Here is a 16,588-nt window from a genome sequence, read left to right as displayed (position 1 = left end):
GCAAATTCCCTCTCCTCTTGGAGCATTTGTCCCCGCTGTTGGGGCTGGTGTGACTGGGGTGAGCTGTGGCACTTCCCTGGAGTTGCAGTCAGTCTTGGTATTCAGTGACATCTGCAGTTTAGAGGCTCCTGTGTGTGTGTGTGTGTGTGTGTGTGTGTGTGTGTGTGTGTGTGTGTGTGTGTGCTCGCTGGGGGTCTGTGTTCTCTGGCTAAGCACATCCTCACCAGAGGGAGCTGTCGTGCTCACACGCGGTAACCAGGGGTTACACTTTCTGGTAGAGGTGCTTATACACTTTTTGGCTGTGGTGCAACCAGAACTAGCATGGGGGAAATCATAGATAACAGAGTCACTATGATTTAGCCTAGGCATGTGGTGGCACCAGGACTGAGCTTGTGACCATACGGCTGCAAGGTAGGCATTCCAAGTCACTGCACTATTGCTCTAGACTCTAGACAAATGCTTGTTGTTGCTGTGATGGTGGTGGTTGGTGGTGTTGGGGATTGAACCAAAGGTCTCACACATGCATGGCAAGTGCTTTTCCACTGAGCTGCATCTTCAGCCCTACAAAAATATGTTGAGGACCAAGGAGATAGCTCAATGGGTTAGAGTACATGCTTTCTGTGTTGGGGACCCAAGCTTGATCCCCAGCACCATGTGCTCTTCCTTAGTATTACTAGGAACAACACCTGAGCATTGTTCTGGGAGTATCCTAAGAGCACCACTGGGTATAGCCACCAAATCCCAACTCCCCACCAAGAAAAAACAAAGAAGAAAAAGATCCCCCACCATATGTTAATATCCAAGGTATGGTGTATGCCTGAATTCTACTATCATTGTATCACTGTTGTCCTGTTGTCATTGATTTTCTCTAGCAAGCACCAGTAATGTCTTTATTCATACTTGTCGTGTTCAGAGTCAAAGGGAACGAGGCCCATTATTGTTACTGTTTTGGGCATATCAAATACGCCATGGGTAGCTTGCAAGGCTCTGCTGTGTGAGATTCTGCATTGCTCTCTTCCGGGAAATTTGTTTTATAGTCTCTGGATCTTGACTGTTGATAATATTACATGGTGCTGGGGGCAGTTTGTGAGCGTGACTGCCAAGCTACTGAAAAACTGGGGATCTGGGTGGAGGAGCCAGTCCCGTTCCCAGCAGGATTAGAGCTCTCAGCCACGGGTCCTGCATACCTGGGTTCCTCTGTAGTTCCTTCATGCATGAGGCTCGTCCAAGCATGTAGAGAATGGCCTTGAGCATGGCTGTGGCTGGGTTCTGGAGGTTTTCAACTGTGGGGGTTCTGTTTGGGGCAGGGAGGGAAAATTAACCCGCCCTCCTCCGAGGGAGCCTCAGTGAAGATAGCCTGGTGCGGGAGCAGGAGAGTCTGTCAAATCCTACTATAAAAATGTAAAATAAGGTCAGGAGAGATAGTAAAGAGGTTAAGGTACTTACCTTACATACCATCCACCTTGGTTTGAATCCCATAGCTGGCTGTGCTCAGGGTTTACTCTTGGCTTTGTGCTCAGAGATAACTCCTGGCAATGTTCAGCAGACCATATGTGTTGGCAGGAATTGAACCAGGTTTGACTGCATTCAAGGCAAGAGCCTAACTCCTGTATGATCTTTCTGTCCCTATCTAGGTAGTAAAAATGAGATCTAATCAACATATGATACTGTATTTATTTTAGATATACAACACAATGATTTGGTCTATCACTATGAATGACATTGGACATTATCCAATAGAATACCAATATTAACTATATTTTCTATCAAACAAGTTATTTAGATTCCTACCATGCATATTACGCATATACAAAATAATAAATGGTAATCACTGTATCACTGTCATCCTGTTGCTCATCGATTTGCTCAAGTGGGCATCAGTAATGTCTCCATTGTGAGACTTGTTGTTACTGTTTTTGGCATATTGAATATGCCAAATAAATGTAATACAGTAAAAAAGTAGAAACAATAAAAATACAAGAAGAAAATTATAGGTATTTTTCTAATAATCACAGGCTTTTGAATGACTTAAAAGCATGGAAGGCGGGAATATATAGAAAAACATAAATAGATATGAAATTAAAACTGCAACCTAGCATCTAGTAGCATTCATCGTTTGAGTTTTACCTTTGTTTAACAGTGTTTTTGCTATTCAATGCTTTGTTTTGGGGCCAAACCTGGTGATGTTCAGGGGTTTCTCTTGGCTCTGCAATTCCTCGCAGGACTTGAGGGTCCATATGGGTTGCTGAGAATCGAACCCAGATCAGCTATGTGCAAGTCAAGCGCCCGACCTCCTATATTAACTCTTTAGCCCCTATTAAATATTTTCTTTTCTTTCTTTTTTTTTTTTTGGGTCACACCCAGCGATGCTCAGGGGTTACTCCTGGCTTTGCACTCAGGAATTACTCCTGGCGGTGCTTGGGGGACCATATGGGATGCCGGGGATCAAACCCGGGTCGGCCGCGTGCAAGGCAAACGCCCTACCCGCTGTGCTATCGCTCCGGCCCCAATATTTTCTTTTCTGAGGGGGTGACCAGGTGGTAGAAGAGCAAATTCCAAATTCTTGTTTTTTTCTGAAGTCATTCATGTATAACAGTTCCTTTGATTTACCTTAAGGAGCTTCTCATAGTAAACTTCAAATGTTCAGCCCATATCTGGGAGTTTCATAGACATGTTTTTCTTTCTTTCTTTTTTTTTTTTTCCTTAAGAGTTTATGTCAGTTAGCCTCACAACAATCCCACAGGGTTCGAAAGACCACACAGGTATGTTTGACTCTGGGCGGGTATGCTCAGAGTTTGAGAAAGATCCATCCACACAATACTAAGACTCCATGCAGTCACTTGATTCAGAGTTAACACAAAGTAACTTTGAGGGCACAGGGAAAGATGTCTTACGCATGCATCCCCGTGCCAGGCTCTGTGCTAAGCACTTTACTCTACCTAATTATTTTATTCAATCTCCTCAAATGCCCTGCAAAGTAAATAGTAATAGCTGCCACATATAAGAAGGAAATCAAAGTTCTAAAAGGCTAAGAAACTTGCCCAAGTTCCCTTTATTAAAAAGGAGGGTCAAGACCTAGAAAGACAGTGCAGGGGGTTAAGGAGCTTACCTTGCACACAGCTGACCCAAATTTGTTCCCCGCTCCGCCCCCTCCCCCTCCGGGGCTGGAGCAATAGCACAGCCGGTAGGGCGTTTGCCTTGCACGCAGCCAACCCATGTTCAATTCTTAGCATCCCATATAGTCCCCTGAGTACCGCCAGGAGTAATTCCTGAGTGCAAAGCCAGGAGGTAAGCCCTGTGCATTGGTGGGTGTGACCCAAAAAGCAAAAATTAAACCAAAAAAAAAACCAAAACCAACCAAATTTGATCCCTCAGCCTTCGGGAAGGATCCCTGAGCGCACAGGTATGAGTAAACCCTGAGCACTGCTGGGTGTGACCCAAAAAAGAAAAAAAAAAAAAGAAAAAAGAAAAGAAAACGACAGTCATTTCTTAGATGTCAGAATCCAGGGCTGATTGTTCCACTTCTCTTTGCCATCTTAGAGTAAAGAGAAGTCTATAAACGGCCTGTCAAATGAATGAAGGTGTTCCTTTTCAGCAGTGGCTAGTTGCGGGCCTATTAAACGATCGTTCTGTTAAAATAGATGAAGTGTACTATGGAAAACATAAGTTTGCATGACATTTTGTTTTTGTGCCACACCTACCTGTGCTTAGCTCTTACTCCTGGTTTTATTGTGCTCAGAGATCACTCTGGTGGGACTTGGGGAGCTTCGTGTGGTGCCAGGGATTGAGTCCAGGTTGGCTGCTTTCAAAGCAAGCGCCATGCCCACTATATTATTTTTCTGGCCCTGACATTGCTTTTTAATTGCAATACAAACACCTTAAAGCACCCATTGCTATAAGAACTTCAGCAACTTTATTTTTCTAAAGCTAGGGTCAAGAAAAATGAAATTAAAAACCACTTCACATATAGCTGGGGTCAATATATGCCTGCCTGCGGGTCCAATCCAACCTCCTGCCTGGTTCTGTGAGACCCACAAGCTTTAAGGATGTTTAGGCATTTTTCTAATGGTTGAAAAAAAATTTTAAAAATTTTTTGGGGGGTTGGGGGGGTGGGAACCACACCTGCTGTTGCTGAGGGCTGACTCCTGGCAGTGCTCAGGGAACCATATGGGGTTATCTGGGATCAAACCTGGTCAGCTGTGTGTAACGCAGGCGCCTTACCGGGTATACTATGGCTTAAAGAATTTTTTTTTTTGACACCTGAAAAGAACATGAATTTCTAATGTCAAGAGTCATAAATAAAATCTTTGTAAGAATACAGGCAGGTTCATTTGTTTACACATTGTCCATGCTTAGTGATGCAACGGCATAAAGTTGAGAATGGTGGCAAGAATGGTCTGTCATCCAAGATGCCTATGACATATTATGTGTTTTTCCAGAAAAAGTTGGCCAACCCTTGTTCTCTAGCAGCTACACCTTCAGGCTACAGTATAAGCTTCTTCATTCCCCCCTCCCCCCTTACAAAATTCGGAAGGGAAAGAATAAAAGAACTTTTCTCCCTAGAAATAACACAGGCAGAATTCTGAAGAGACTGGGCTTAAAACAGGCTCTGGTGTTTAGAGACCCAGCAAGAAGGCCACCCCGCCCCCACCCCTATTTTTTTGAATACATTAGAGTTATCTCTAGACAGTCAAGCCAGGTCTTACCATCCAAGGCCCATCTTGTCCTCCCGTGATTCATCTTGACTGTGTTATGGGTCCAGTTTCACAACATTCTGAGTTCATGCAGGCTTCCTGAATCATTTATGTGGATTTTCATTTCCCCCTCAAACTCTTGCACACTTCTCTATGTGAATTTTTTTTTCTTTAACATAAAGCACGAAGTACTAAAAGGCCTACACAGTAAAATAAAATCCATCCTCTTAATTTTTTTTTTTTTAGTTTAAGAAAACCAGCATTTCCAGAAATCGCCTTTTTTTTTCTTGAGAAAAAGAACTTAAATTTGCAGGTCATAGAACTAAGAAGATACCTTCATAGCTAGAGATCTCAAAGCACCTCTAGTGGAAAAGCATCACAAGGCAAAGCGCATCTATTTACTTTTCAATACTGTTTATTTCTTAGAGGAAATACTATTTAATAGAAAAGATGTGTCTAGCAACAACTAAAGTCCAAGGCTATTTCTGGTTCTGCCAATGACTCACTTTGACTTTGGGCAAATCATCTCACCACTGTTGCTCTTTATCTGCAAAAACTGGACTTCATGCCTATGGGAGTTGCATGGCTAATCAATGCCTGAAAAATGCGTAGTGGCAGATGCTACAAAAGTGCTGAGCTTTAAAAACAAAACCACCCCCACCCCCCCATTTGTATTCAGTTGAGGTTGGGGTTTATTGTTATTTAACATTCGAAGGCCAACACTATGTTAAGTCCAGCGTGCTGCACAGAACAGATAATATCACCGTCCAGCAGGGATTTAAAAAAAAAAATCTAGGCTCTTGGACTTTTTGTTTTTCTTTATTATGGTTGGGGGTTATTTCACAATCCAGGAGTAGATCCATACAAAAACATTAAGCTCTGAGTTGAAAACTATGGAATTAAAAATCTAAACAGGCACCGCTTAAAAAAAAAAAAAAAGAGGCCCTTCCCCGCCCCGCCAAGAAATCTCTCAAAACAAGAATTCCTCTGATGTTTTTTTCTTCCCGCAGTTCTCCATGTTACAGTCCTTGGAGGTAGAACAGGCATAAAATACTTTCACTAATAAAATATGACAAACCGCCGGATTATACGTGGCCGATTCCCAGTGATTGCCCTGCTACACAAAGCAGAAAAGTAAATGCCATCATCCCCCTTAGAACAAAAGAATTTAGGAATAAAAAACATGGAGAGGGGGGAGAGAGCAGCAATAAATAAAGGTGAGTGAAGGACCCCGACCCCCCCGCCCCTCCCCGAAGCAAGTGTGGGACTAAGTACGGCTAATAAAGTGGTTCAAGGGTAGTTATTTGGAAAGGGGGCGGGGTGGCGAGGGGAGGGAGCGGGAGCGGCGGCCGGGGATTGCATGTTGCATTCACTTGAGCTTGCATCTTTCTCCTGTTGCCTGGACCACGCTCCCCCATTGCAGTGCTTCCCGTTGCTTCTCTTCGCTCGTGCCCTAGCGGCTCGCTCTCTCTCTCCCCCCCCACCCCCTTTAAAAAACTGCTGTTGCACTGGAGGGAGTTGGGGCCGCTCCGGAGCCCCTTTGCAGCTCCAGCCGGCGGGAGGGGGGGAAGGGGTGGGGGGGAGTTGGGCTCGGGCCGCGGAGTTGGGGGTTGGTGTTGGGGGGGTGGGGGCCGCAGCGGGCTCCGGCCTCGCCTCGGCTGCAGCTTCCGAGGCAGCCGAGCTGCAGCGCTGCACGGGCCCAACATTGCGGCGGCCCCGGAGTTTGGCCGCCGCCGCCGCTCCGTGCTCGGCCCCATCACCGCCGCCGCCGCCGCCGCTGCACTGGAGTTTGGCTGCTGCTGCCCTACTTCACTCTAGTTTAGTTTCACTCACTTTACATCCGGGTTTTTTCCCTAGGCAATGGGGGCCGCAGCACACCCCGTTCCTTAGGCAAAGTGAAATAAATTCGCCGCACCGACACGTCAAGTAGTCCGCCCGCCCGAGCGCCGCCGCGGGCCCCCGCCGCCGCCCCCCCCCGCCCGCGCCGCCACCCCCGGTGAGGGGGAGGCCCGGGGGGTCCCGGCCGCGGCCGGCGAAGGCGCGGGGGGCCCCCGGGCCGGCCGCCCCGCAACTCCGCTCGGCGGCCCCCTCCGAGCCCCCTCTCGCCCGGCGCCTCCTTCCCTCCCTCCGCCCCACTCGTCCCCGCTTCCCCAGCCCCAGTCCCTCTCGCCCGGCTCTCGGGAGCGGCGGGGGCGCGCACGGCGGCGGCGGCGGCGGGCCGGCGGGGCCGCGCGGCGGGCTCCCGCGCGGGCGAGTGTGTCTGGGCCTGGGCGGAGGGATCCCCGGGCTGAGGCGGCGGAGGTGCTGCGGCCCGGGGCCGGGTGGTGAATGGGCTGGTGGTGCTCGCGGCTGCTGCTGAGAGGAGGAGGAGGAGGAGGATGAAGAGTTGGGCTTGTTTGTCTCCCACAGTTTCTCTCCTGCTGCTCTGATTCCCCCCCACCCCCATTCCGGCCCGGGGCCTGTGTGTGTCTCTCTTGGAGGAGGAGGATCCAGTTCCTCCCCCCCCCTCCTCCCCACCCCCCCTTGCCTGGGGAAGAGGAGGAAAGAAACAGCCCAGAGAGGGAGAGAGAGAGAGTGAGTGAGTGAGAGAGAGAGAGAGAGGAGAGGAGGAGGAGGAGGAGGGAGAAGGGAACAACCTACCATCTTAACACACTAATATCTAAAAAGTGCGAGAGGCCCAGAGCAGCAGCAGAAGCAGCAGCCAGCAGCAGCTCCAGCTTCTTCCCTCCCTCCCCATGAAGAAGAGTTCCCTCCTCCTCCTCCTCCTGCTTCTCCTGCTCAGAGTTCCTGCCTCCAGCTGCCAGGGGGGACAGCCAGCCAGCAGCAGGAGGGTGCAGTATCCCAGCTTTTCCATTCTCTCTTCTCCTCACTCTTCTCTCTCTCTCTCTCGCTCTCTCTCTCTCTCGCTCTCCCTCTCTCTCTCGCTCGCTCTCTCTTTTTTTTTCTGGAGTAGCTCGATTTCCCCTCCCTCCCCCTTCCTTCTCTCCCCCTCGCCCTCTTCTCCCTCTGTCTTGTCTCTGCTGTTTGTCTCTGGGAGGCTCAGGGGCTGCTTGCTTGGAGTTTGTTGGGGGGGGGGGAGGGCGGGGGAGGGGAGGGGTGTGTGGGAGGGAAGAGGGAAAGGGGGGGACGTTCTTGTCAGGACCCCTCAGTCAACTTGAGATTTGAGCAATAACTTCCCCTTCGGGGCGCCCCCCTGCGTGCCCTTCCGAGTCCTCCCCCCCGAAAAAAAAGACAATGGAAAAACCTCGTCCCCCCCACCCCCCTTCTTTCCTCCCCTCTGCCCTCCACCCCTCCCCAGTAGAAATTGGAAGTAAGTTTAGGAGCCGCCTCGGGAGCCTGGACGCTGAGTGCGGGGCCGGAGCGGGTGACAGAGGCGGCGCGCCGGGGGTGGCGGGGAGGGGGCGTCACATTGTCCCGGCGGGGGGCCGGGGAGGGGGCCGCCGGCGGGGGCGGGGGGGCGCGGAGGCTCGACCGCCCCCCTGGGGCTCTCCCTCGGCCCGGGGAGGGTCGCTGGGGCTCTTGCTCGCACCCCACCCCCCCAGGATGCTGTCGGGGGGAAGTTTTTATTATGGGTATTTCATTTCTTTTTTCTTTCTTTCTTTTTTTTTTTTTGGAAAACCATCTTGTTTGGTGACTGAGGGATCTGGTTAAAAAAAAAAAAAAGCTGCGGCTGCTGACGCTGCCGGGCCCGAGTGTGTGTGTGTGTGTCTGTGTGTGTGTGTGTGTGAGAGAGAGAGAGAGAGAGAGGGAGAGAGAGGGAGAGAGAGTGTGAGTGTGTGTATGTGTGTGTGTGTGTGTATGTGTGTGTGTTGGTGCATTTGTCTTGGGTGGCCGGAGCAGCGTTGGGGAAATTCCGCTTATTCTTCTTCTGCAACTTGTTATTCCGGAGAGTCTGCCCGCACCCCTCCTCACCCCGGGGCCGGCCCTCCCGCACTCGCCCCCACCGGCGGGCGGCCGCGGGGCGCCCCCGGGACCCCGTGCGGGCCGGGCCGGGCCGGCGGCTCGGAGAGGGGCCGCGGCCGCCCCTCCCCCGCCCGCGCCCCCGCCGGGGGGAGGGGCGCGCGGAGTGGGACTCTTTCCGTTTGGTCCAGCCCCGCCGTGCTGCACGCAGTTCCCCACACTTCTCGTCATCCTCTCTTTGGTCTCTTTATTCTGCTGAGCGGTGCTGTTAGGATTTCTTTTTTTTTTTTTCCTCCCCTGACCACGTTCGCGATGGTGGGTAGCAGCAAGGTGGCCCCGGCCGGGGGAGGGGTGGGGACCGAGATTGGGCACGGGGGGTGGGGGTGGGGGGGAGAATGTCTTCCTTTCAACTTTGTCTGTGGCTTGCACCCCCACCCCCACCCCCCCAACACCCCGGAGAAGGCCACACGCCGGTTGTGGGGTGCAGATGTGCTGAGAGTGATTTCTAAGTAGTTGAGTTGTTGAGATGGTGATGGTAAGGGCAGGTTTTGTTTTCATTGGTGAATCTGGTGTCATCATATTCCGGTCATATGTTGAAATATTCTTTGTTTAGGTCTTGAAGTAGAGGATCTTACTCTGCACGTCCACATTTTGTGTGTGTGTGTGTGTGTGTGTGTGTTTTAAAGGATGCCTCTGCAAGTAATGGCTTTCTAGAATTTCTAGCGTGAGTGAAGGTCCGGGGCGTGTGTGGGCCTCAGCACTGGCCTTGACAGTGAACTTTGAGGCTGTGTTTTTGGATTTCAGAGATTTGCCCCGGAGCCGGGGTGCGAGCTGTGCATTTTTGGTAAGAGTAGGTGTCCGGAATGTGGATGCCTGAGCCTGTACATTAGAGGGGGAAGAACATTTAGATATTAGTAATTGGTAGCTGAATATTAGAATCAGATTAATTTAGGCTGATGAAAGTTTGTGTCTGTGTTTTTAAGCTGTTGTGCACTCTAGGAAGAAAGCCTTTCAAAGACACACTATTGGGATTTTTCAGGATGGGGAGCTGGATGATCTTCATTTAGAAAGGGTACTGATTGATAGCTGTAGCTTCATGGAGGGGCTGCTAAGGGGACTGAAATTGGGGCTAAGACATCTAAGTGTACTTTTCAGTATTTATGTTATTTATTTACATTTGATATTCTCTAACTTGGGAACAGCAGTGAAATAACTAGGTAAGCTTTTCTTTTGGTTCTTGAAGACTAGCATCCCCCCTCCCCCCTTTTTAAGTTTTACGATTTACTTGATTTACTTGGTTTCACAGCGTTGTAGAGAACTTAACTATATTTTTGCTGGAAAATATAGTATTTAGTAAATATAGTAAAGTAGTATTTGTTTTTATTTTGCTGTTTCTTCCATTCTCTTTTTCTGTCTTCATTTGTATATGGATCTTCATTGTAGGCATAAAACTAGCTTATTAGGGACCATTTGAAATGTGTGCTAAAAAAATCTCAGGACATATCTTCTGATAGAAAAGAGGAAATTTCTGTGTGCAGTTATACTCATGTTTATAAAACTTTTTCTTTGCATAAATTTTTGGTAGATGTATAACTGTCCCAAAGTGAAGAGCATAATATAACAACAGAAAATTCCTAAAGCAAACTTCTGGGGAAGTGTTAAAAATATTTCTGGTGACTTTCTTTTGCTTTTCTTAACTTAATTGTCTTTATTGTATGAGTGACATTGCTTGGGTGACCATTGTAAAGTCTGCTTGAGTGCTTTAGAAGGCTTTTAAACTTAGTTTTTAGATTCATTTAGCAAGCTTTAAGTGTATTGCCCTATGGATCCAGATATGTATTTATGGAAGTGGAATAGTCAAAAATTTATGAAAGACTCCTACCTGTGCCATGTATATTTTTAAGAGGTGTAAGTGATGGACGGGGCCCTGTTTCTTTTAGCTTTGAAGGGCCCATCCCTTTTCCTATTCAATCACCTGGAAGGAGCTGCCTCAGATACTCTTCTTCTGCTTACATGAAGAGCTCTAAATGCTATCCAGCAGGAGGTGCTACAGCAAGATAAAGCAAATCTGAATTTTGAGGGTCTTGCTACTTCTTACATCTCTACTTAGCTTCAGCTAAGCAACAGGATTAACACCCTAAAGTTCGAGAAAGAGTTTGAGTAAGTCTGTTTTAAAATTCTATTAATTGCATTTGTTGTTGGAAATCTTTGCTTATCAAGTAGATTTGTTACAGGCATAGCTTAAGGATGCTGTATTTCAAGGTATAGAGAGATGTTAGAATTATTTTTATTTTGAAAGAAAATCTTGTGTTCATTTCTGGGGTATTGAACACTAAAAGTTGTCTCTGTCTCAAAAGTAATTGTTTTTAGTTGGGTCTTTAGATATTGTGATCACCCTGTAGTGTTTCTACATGTATTATATACAGAGTTTGAAATTTTAGCAAAGGGGATACTGTATGGAAAAAAAGAGTTTAGATTTTCTGTGTGGAGTGTTTTCCATCCATTTTTAGACAGTGAATCTAGTGGATAAGTTTATAGGCATTTAGCTTGGATATGGCTGATATATTATTTGAATTGGCCAACAAAGATTGAGATTCTTGAACTATAAGTAAATTTTTATCTGTGGGTATGGGTTGTGGCTGATGTGTCTATTAGTAACGCTTAACAATAACTGTATGAAGAGGAAAGTTTTCATAACATTTACAGCACATGATCCTTTAAAACATAGTGTTAGTTGAATTGATTTATCACTGGAAATATACTACTCTGGTGCTCTATAAAGTTTTTGCATCAGAGTTTTTAAAACTTAGGAATTGTGTAGAAAATTTGATGAACCTTTTTTGAATCTTGTCTGTTTTCTAGGTATAATATTGTAATTTTTTTCTCAGTAAGATCAAATGCAGCAGTGCATATTCTTTGTAAATTTTCAGGAGCCATGCAGATGTTAAGTTATTGAGATAGGTAGCTAATTAATACATGGACAGAAGCTTCTGTCTTTAAAATGTTAATTTTTCTCTGTATCATTTGGGAAATGAGTACTAAAGGTGCACTCAGAACACTTTATGAATTTTTCAAAAAAAGATATGGATGTGGTCTCCAAAAAGCTCTTTGTTAGAGTTTGAAGCTTTGTTTAAAAAATGCTGTCTAGGCAGTTTCTCATAATTCCAAAAAAAATTTTATTTTTTTCTTTCAAAGATTGGTGTGTAATATGTACTTACTATTAAAGTTTTACTTTATCTCTATTGATGTGATAAGGGTTGAATTTTGTGAATATTTAGGTTCTCAGATTCTTCTATAGATTCTTGTTAATACACAGAGTAACAGATGTCACAGTTAAGGTTTTGATTGTTTTGACTGATTCTGCTAACTTCTGAAAAATTCTTACTGACTAAAACTTTCAACCTTGTTTCTCAGTAAAAAAATATTTATATCGGTAAGCATTAATATTAGGTACATATGTATATCTTTTTTGTTTTCTGTTTTAGAGAGATGCAGGAGGAAATAAATGACTACTCAACTCTAGAGGAGTGCACTAAAATATTTTTTTGTAAAAATAACGCCAAAGTTTCAACTCAGAGTTCTTAGTTGTACTTAGAGAGTACATACTAGGCTCACAATTATGGAACACAAAAGAAAAATAAAATAATTGGGAGACATGTTTATGGGTATATCAAAAGGTATAGTATCTTAAATTTTGAAAGTGAATGAAATATGAAATATTTATGAAATAGCAGTCCCAATTAGAAATTAAATATAGAAACATGCTTCTGTGAAGAGTGAGAAAAACATTTTAACTGTTTAAATAAAAATGAAAACCTGAGTATAATTTACTTTTGTCACCTCTTTTCTTTCTTTCTTTACTTCTTTCTCTCTTTCTTTCTCTTTCTTTCTTTCTTTCTTTCTCTCTTTCTTTCTTTCTCTCTTTCTTTCTGAAATAAGATTGTGTCAATGCACTTTAAAAGTTTGCATCCTTAGTATTTTATTGCTGAAAGCTTTTGTATTTAATTACTATTCAAAGGGAGAAGAGGAAGGGATTAAAGTTTTAGGTCTCTAACCTTTGACAGAGTTCCTTTATTATCTATATTCAGAGCAGATTTCTTGAAACATGTTTGACTCTTTATATTAAACTTTATGCTGGGAAATATTAATGATTTATGTTCACTTTTCAGGAACTTTGTACATAGGCTTTTTTGTAGACTCAAGTATTCTTTAGGAGCTTAGCAATGTGTTTTGATTACTTAACTTTACTAGCTATGTAATTTTACTGCTCTCAGAGATTTTTTCTTTTTTTAGTAATGTTAATTCTACATGAAATATATTGTAGATAATCTCTTAATCTCTTAAGTAGCATTTTTTTAATATTCATATGCCTATATGTATATATGGTCACATTGTTTTGTAGACTTTAATTCTTATTTGCATATTACATTTTTGGACAGTTACCTTGTGTGATAACGTTGAAATAGACCATAAAAATAACTTTCATATTACTTGTCTACCAGGTCATTCTTTAACTGTGGAGGTGGATGCTTCCCTTTTAGATATAAAATGTTATGTTCAGTCATCTTTTGGTGCAATGTTCTTATACTAGATGCTTGTTTGACAGTTTGGATTCTTCTTTGCTTCTGTCCAATATACTGCAAGGTCTTCCTTAAAAAAAAACAAAAATAGTGAGCAGGTCTCTGTTGAAAGTACCTGTTATTTCTTATATTTTGGAATCATCTGTGGAAATGTTTCTCTACTTGAAAGGTAGACAAAAAAGTGAAACTGGTAGTTGGAGACAGAAAGGGAATGGGGCCTAACAGGTTGATGATCTAGGCTTTATTTTGACTTTGTTTGTGGGCCTAGGGGAGAAAAAAATAACTTAAACACAGAAGCCAAAAAAGATGGGTTTTGTTTTATTGTTTTGGCTGCATTGAGAATACAAACTGTCAGTGCTTGAGGAGAAGGAGCAGCAGAAAGGAATTGATTTTTTTTCTGCTGCAGATCCAAGTATTGTTAACCATGTGCATCTCTAAGCAGTATACTTACAAATCAAACAGTAGTTGATTCTTTCTCTCAATTAATAGTCAGAGCCTAAACTGTTTTTCAGATTTTAAATAAGTACCCCAAACTTCAGAGTAATGACAATAATTTCCTGATGAAAGTGGGTGATAGTAACCATGGCAACTGCTATCTCTGGCCTTATGGACAGTATGTTGTATTGATGAAGCTTCAGATCCTGTAGTAGCCTGTCACTTTTATGGTGAAATGTAGTAGCATGTGTTGCAGGTGATTTTTAGCTGGATTGTGTTGAATTTGTGTGCCAGCTTATCTTTCCTTGTTAGGAATTTCTTGGACTGTATTCCACAGCATGTTTGTGAAGGTGCTGTTGCCTGAAAATAACCCACCACCTGTGTTAGGCCTCCTGATACATATTGCACTTAGTTCTTTCTCAGCCTCTTTCTTCAGTCTTGCAGAAAACGGGGTGTAATGTAGAAACTCTGTGTACATAATTATAGCTCAAACTTATCCACTTTGTCTTGAACATGTTATTGAAAGTTTCATATTTTGTATGTATTTGTTTTAGATGAGATTAGTGGATGAACTGAATGAGTCTTTAGTTGGAGGGTTGTTATTTTTTTTCCCTATTTACTTTTTCCAGAAACCTATGTATGTGTGAAATGGAGGTCTTAATATTGAGTAAACAGTTGACAAAGGAAGAACATAATCATTACTGTTTTTTAGGTGTGATGGTACTATGTGTATGGTGGCTATAAGAATATATTTTCTAGTCAGAAATGTTCAAGTATGGGAAAAAAGAAAAGTCTACAAAATCTATTTGCAAATTACTTGATGGACTTAAAACCTTTTAAAATAATTAAAACTTTTTTAGGGGGATAGAGAACTTTGAAACTGATACAATCTACTTAATTTATTTTTAATGTTTAGGAATGTATTTTAAAATTGTGTCAAATCCTTTGCTTCTTAAGCATTTCTTTTTTATACTTAGACACATTTATAGACACATTAGAGGATTTTCTAATGTGAAATGCTGATAAAAATGTTAATTGATACTTTTTCCAGTGTGTTCTAAAGAAACTGCTACAGCAGAGAACAAACAAATTAGATATGATTTGAGTAGGGCTTGCTAATAAAATCGAGTCAAATTGTGCTAGATAATTCAGACCTTGCAACTTACTGTGATAGGGTGAAGTGGTTTACTTACTACAAGTCCCAAGATGCACTGCAGTTTTTGGCTTAACTTCAGATTAGAGCATAGCATGCTGGGACCTGTAGTTGATTTAAACAGAACAGGGAACCCTTCCCTCTTGTCTACTCCATTTTATACACAGCATTCTAAGCCTTTGAGAACTTTTAGGTTTGATTACTGATATCATTATTATGCTTTGATATACCAGATTTAGTCTTCAGAAACAACCTGGTTGTTTAGATTATATTTGATTAGTTCATTTTTTAAAAAATCAGTTACAAACTGTATATGGAAAATACAGTATATATGTATGTATCTGTCTGTGCATTTATATTCAAAACTTAGCAGTTGCAACTTTTTTGTCCCTGGTGAACTTGGTCTCTTTATACTTCTAGTATTATTGATTGATTGTTAGTGTGGGCATTAGAAACTTATTATTGTGTGGCCTGACATATGTATATTCTCTTTGAAAGAGGACAGTTACTTGGTAAAGTTTGATGAAAGTGTTGTGAGTGTGTGTGTGTGTGTGTGTGTGTGTGTTATGCGTGCGCAGACATGCGTGTATTAAATTCAGAGTACTTAAATTCAGAGTTCTTGGATAATAATTGTCAGCATCTTGAACATCAATATTATTTAAGGTCCCCCGCTCCTCCCTCCCTCTCCTTATTCCCTATTTTCTTTCTTCTTGTTGCCTTGATTGGATGTCACACATTTGTTACATCTTAGTATTCTTTAAATGGAAGACAGATTCCTGAATGTGTTTTTAGGGCTATTTTAATCTTCAAAGATGGAGTGAAAGGTTTAGGTTTAGAAAAGGTAATTTATATTTTTAAACTTCAACTTTCTGTTCTTTGAGAGTTTTACTACTTTGACCTTATTAACTAATGTTAGAGTGTTGTTGCAGTGCCTGGCATATAATCAAAGCTCAATAATTATTCAGAATTAGCTGCAGGAGAAGAGTTATATAGTTATTAAAAAAAATTTAGCATGCCTTACTTCCATTTCGCCCTCTGTTTTACATTGTTTTATCTGGGAGGAGGCCTTCTTGGCAGTGCTAGGAGGTTCAGTCCTGGCAACACTCTGGTCAGTAGTTCTGGGGGCCACCATAGCCACACCTGGTAGGGTGCTCAGGGGCTCTGAGGTCTATACCTGGTGGTGGTCTAAGGGCCATGTGGTTCAGTGGATCGAATTTAAGTCTTGCACATGCAATGAGTGTGCTTCAGTCCTTTGAGCTATCTCCCTGGTCCTTTACAGTATTATTTAGTCAGAAACCCACACTATGATAACAGGACTTTTAGATTTTTGGTCTGTGATAATTATTTGACAGTTATTTAGAAGTTTTCCTGTAGGTAAAATATCCTTACATCTGTTTGTCCTTAAGTGATAATTTCCTGAAAGTTGGTCAAAGTAGCCAGTTGCAGATCTTTTGTTCTTATTCCTTGACAAGGATTTGTCTACTCTAGAGCATTGCTTTTGTTTAACTGTAGAGAGTTCAAAAGATAATGAAAATTTCTTGTTTGTAATGTAAATATTGGTAGAATTTCCAAACAAGTTGTTAATGAAAATAAGATGCTGCAAAAATGTTCCTGTGTCTCAGTGTATGTAACCTTGGAAAAATTTTGTTGTTTAGGAGTATGAACCAATCTCTTACCATGGTTCATAGTATTACAGGATTGATAGGCCAATGAGCTGAGCCGGGAAAATATGTAGTTTCAGGTCTGTGTGTTGTACTTAAAATGCAAGTTACAAAAAAGTGTTTGTATTATTTTTTCCTTTTCAGATTATCTGTACGATTTTTTTT

At 43.2% G+C, this 16,588-nt stretch overlaps 1 protein-coding gene across 10 annotated transcripts in view; it reads left to right on the top strand.

The window, feature by feature from the left end:
* The first annotated feature begins 6,926 nt into the window (after positions 1 to 6,926).
* Positions 6,927 to 16,588, top strand: part of PHF21A (PHD finger protein 21A) — a 226,585-nt gene continuing 216,923 nt past the window's right edge. For 8 of the 10 annotated variants that reach the window (XM_055141079.1, XM_055141078.1, XM_055141075.1 and 5 more), the window contains exons 1-2: positions 9,061 to 9,811; positions 10,535 to 10,754. The gene's annotated coding sequence lies outside the window, so the exon portion shown is untranslated. Of the gene's footprint in view, positions 7,526 to 9,060; positions 9,812 to 10,534; positions 10,755 to 16,588 lie in introns of those variants that run through there. The other 2 variants (XM_055141073.1, XM_055141074.1) reach the window with 2 other exon arrangements.

This window comes from Sorex araneus, chromosome 6, assembly GCF_027595985.1.
Source record: "Sorex araneus isolate mSorAra2 chromosome 6, mSorAra2.pri, whole genome shotgun sequence".
Taxonomy (NCBI): domain Eukaryota; kingdom Metazoa; phylum Chordata; class Mammalia; order Eulipotyphla; family Soricidae; genus Sorex; species Sorex araneus.
Note: the sequence above shows the minus strand (reverse complement) of the source record. Positions and strands in the feature narration are given on the sequence as shown.